Source organism: Paroedura picta, chromosome 11, assembly GCF_049243985.1.
Source record: "Paroedura picta isolate Pp20150507F chromosome 11, Ppicta_v3.0, whole genome shotgun sequence".
Classification (NCBI taxonomy): Eukaryota; Metazoa; Chordata; class Lepidosauria; order Squamata; family Gekkonidae; genus Paroedura; species Paroedura picta.
The window spans coordinates 33267764-33271799 of NC_135379.1; positions in this window are offsets into that span (position 1 = coordinate 33267764).

Below are 4036 nucleotides of genomic sequence, written 5' to 3' on the forward strand. Positions count from 1 at the left end.
CACTCAAGGTCCATTCAGAATCCTACTCAGGTCTATTCAATAGGATTTGCACCAGGAAAGTGTTTTTAGATTTGCACTGCCGGTGGAGATAAAACCATTTTGCTGCTGAGGTGGGAGGTATTTTCCTTCAAAACAATGGAGTACCCAGATGCAGCACCTAATTTCCACCCATGATTATATGTATGTGGCGTACATGAACTGACAGAATGAGGACTGGCCTGTGCAGTTCCATGTTGATCATGTAACACTGCTAGGATCACACTGTAAAGCTAAAAGATCAAAACAGCAACAGCTGAACCAGAGACCAAAAACAAATCTGAAGTGTGTAGGTCATCCATGTTTACATCTGAAATTGTTGCTTTATCTCACCTTTTTGTCGTTCTTCCCACTAGATGGCCTCAGTTCTTGATTAAGTTCAAATGAAAGAAAAATGCACAAGGGCAGTGATATTCTATGGCTCGGGAGCCACAGCGGTTCTTTGACATGCAATCTGCGGCTCTTCTAAGCACTGTTTTCAAGTGTGGCTCCTGAAACGTGGGGCAGAGTAAGTGGGCAAAGCCCTTGTGAATGACTGATAGTTCCCACTTTGAAACAGCTGTAGCAGAATAATAGATAAGATGGGAAGGCCTTGTGCCAGGGTGGGAAGTAAATGTGGCTCTTTCAGTTGATGGTAACTGTGAATATGACTTTCTTCAAGCTGCAGGGTAAGTATCACTGTGCTAGTGAGATTAAATTCACAAGGGCTCTTTAAAACTTTTCAGTTCTTCTGTCAATGCACACAAGAAATACAATGCTAAATGAGTATGCATCAGGTTTCTGACGCATGAAAAAGTGACAATTTTAAACATACTAATACTGCATAAAGCTCAGAAGGGTAAGATGACACTATAAATCGGCTTTGCAGTGCAGCCATTCAAATTAGTTAGTGTATTCTGCTTAATCTTATATGTAATATAGAAATTATTTAATGTATGTTCCATTTTACTAGTTCTATGTACACCGCTACGAGATGTCATAGCGAGGGGCGATATACAAATTGAACAAATGAATGAATAAATAAAATTGCTGTAGAGTTGATAATTTTGAAGAAGAGTTGGTTCTTATATGTTGCTTTTCTCTACCCGAAGGAGGCTCAAAGCGGCTTACAGTCGCCTTCCCTTTCCTCTCCCCACAACAGACACCCTGTGAGATGGTTGAGAGAGCCCTGATATCACTGCTCGGTCAGAACAGTTTTATCAGTGCTGTGGCAAGCGCAAGGTCACCCAGCTAGCTGCATGTGCGGGAGTGCAGAATTGAACCTGGCATGCCAGATTAGAAGTCCGCACTCCTAACCACTATACCAAACTGCAACCTGTAACTATTAGAAAGCTAGAAGTATTAGAAAAATCCACTGATCAAGACTATTATTTTAATGACAATTCCTGTCTACTTTGCCCCATAAACTGCATCATATCACCAGTCCCACATCCCTTTTGTTCTTTCCTTTTCTCATGTTTATCCACCCAGAGAGCCACTGTAGTGTAGTGTTTAGTGTCAGAGTAAGATCAAATTTGCTGAGTGGTCTTGGGTCAGTTGCTCTCTCATCCTACTAACCTACTTCACACAGTTGTTGAAAGGATAAAATATTTGTACGGAAGATTTAATCGGATCCCACTAGATTGTTGGTTGGGCCCTTGTGGGCTTAACAAAGTAGAAGACCTTATCCACTACATCCTGTATTACCATCTATACAATGATGTTTGAATCAGGTTGAACACAGTACTGGCAAATGTTTTCACCCCTGTAACTTTAATGGTTGCTATTTTCATCTCTTCACCCATTATTATTAGAAAAAGGTTTGTTTCAAGTATGACTGAGAAATTTGTATTTTAGTGGATGTATAGTTATTTTATTTCACTTCACTAATTTTATTCTGCATTTGCAATCTTCTTATTGTGACCACTTGCTTTTACTGTGATAGATAGATGATAGATACATATTTTGCTGTTTTAATACTTTGTTTGCATGATTGTTATGGCTTTGGCTTCAACAATAAATTTCAATTAAATTAATCTAAATCTTCTAAAATGATAAATCATGTCAATTTTCATCTCTGTACCCCCCTTTTCCATGTCTACACCTTCTGCAAAGGTAGTCTCTATGCATCAAGCACCTTCTTTTTCTTTTTATCAGTCTGCTTTCCTTTAATGCTTTATTTTTGCAGGCAACCCAGGACCTGTGCTTAGAGTTATCATCCTCAAGGTGGGACCTAGAGATCTTCTTAAATTACAAATAATCTCAAGACAACATAGTCCCATCACCATGAAGAAAATGGCAGTTTGGAGAGTGGACTCTATGGTATTACATCCTGATGAGGCTGCTCCCCAGCCTCCATCCCAAAATTTCCAGGAATTTCACAACCCAGTGCTGGTAACTCTACACATCCTACTTCCACTACTGAGAAGCCATTTTTCCTGCTGATAGCATTTGCAATCTGGTGCTGATTCGCCCACAGTTTGCCTCCTTGACCAGGAGGATGCCGGCCCCAGTGGCCCCAGTACCTTTCCACGCCTGCTGCCATAAGTTTACAGAAAACTAGAAGTATTATTTGCTTATTGCTGAAAACCATCTATTTTTTTTGCATTGGCACGATTGAAACTACGATGTCCCCAGATCACAGGTGGGGTATCAGCTCACAGCCTGAACTTTTAGGCAAGTACTTTAGCAACATTTCCCTTGAGCTACTGTGGCCGCCTTTTTCTTTCCACCATTGGCAGCTGCCTTTTCCTTACCCTCAAGCTCTCTGCCCATATATAGTTTCTAACCTTTCGTTTCCATTGTCAGTTCAGTATGTAAAACCTCTGGGGCAAAGACCACATCAGTTCTGTGTCCTTTTCAGCATGTACCTGTTAAACTATCGGTGAAATAAATAAACATTACACAATAACTGTAAGAAAGAGCGGAAGTTTAAGAACAGGGTCAGATCACTTGGATTGTGATTGTACTGATTCATTTACAGTCTTGTGCCAAGATTTCTAGTTCATCCTGTTTGTCCTCCAGACTGTTTCCATGAATATTTAAGTGTTTACGAATGTCAGTGCTGTGTCAAACAGGCCACTCCTATTTTTCTGAAGGCCTCACTCCCACGACTGGTCAGTTTCAGTCCATCATTTCCTGCACTTAGTCAGCAGCCCCCCCCCTCCCCATATAACTTTGTACAAATAGAAATGTGTTTACATATGCTTCTATGCCAAAATAGTGCAAAATCACCGTCAGATGCTAATCTGAGTGGGAGTTCTCTGCTTCTCTTGTATTACGTCTCAAGTTTTCTTATGAGTAAAGTGAACCAATATATCTCGTAATTATTATTCTTATATATAAATCTTAAATACACTCCAAATATCTAACCAATGCCAGGAAAATCTTTTTCACTACTGCAGCACAGTAGGTCAAATAACAGATTATCAAAATAAGGGTGTTTTTTCCCCTTTAGAAGTTATATCAATACTTAATCCAGAAAAGGGGAGGGATATAAGAGATGTACTAACTGGTTACATTATCTTGCCCTTAACTCAACCGGGGGGGGGGGAGCTTTCCGTTCATGGTTGGTCTAAAACATCGTTGGCCTAAAAAATCTTCAAGATGCTCCTGGACCCAACAGTTGTTCAAACACATCGTTTGCTATATACGCCTGTGATCCAGCGCCTAAAGATTCCCGAAAGGACACATCGGAAGGCGGAGGAGGCCCAGATTCCTAAATCCGCCCTGCGGGATACACCCTGTCTTTAAGGGCCACGAAAGTCAGATCGGACATCCGGCGGAGTTCCGCGGTCCTGCGACAGAAGAAGGGCCATGAAGAGACGAGCACAGCGACGAGGTTCGGCGGGCTCTCAAAAGGCTTTTCAAACGCCGCTCTCTCTCTCTCTCTCCCCGCCCGGCCTCCCACAATCCCTGGCGGCCCGCGCAAAAAGCCTCCCAGAACGCCTCTCGCGGCGGGCCCCCTCGGCAACAACCGCCCGCCGGCCCACGTGACCTGGGCAAATCGGAAGTGATCCCA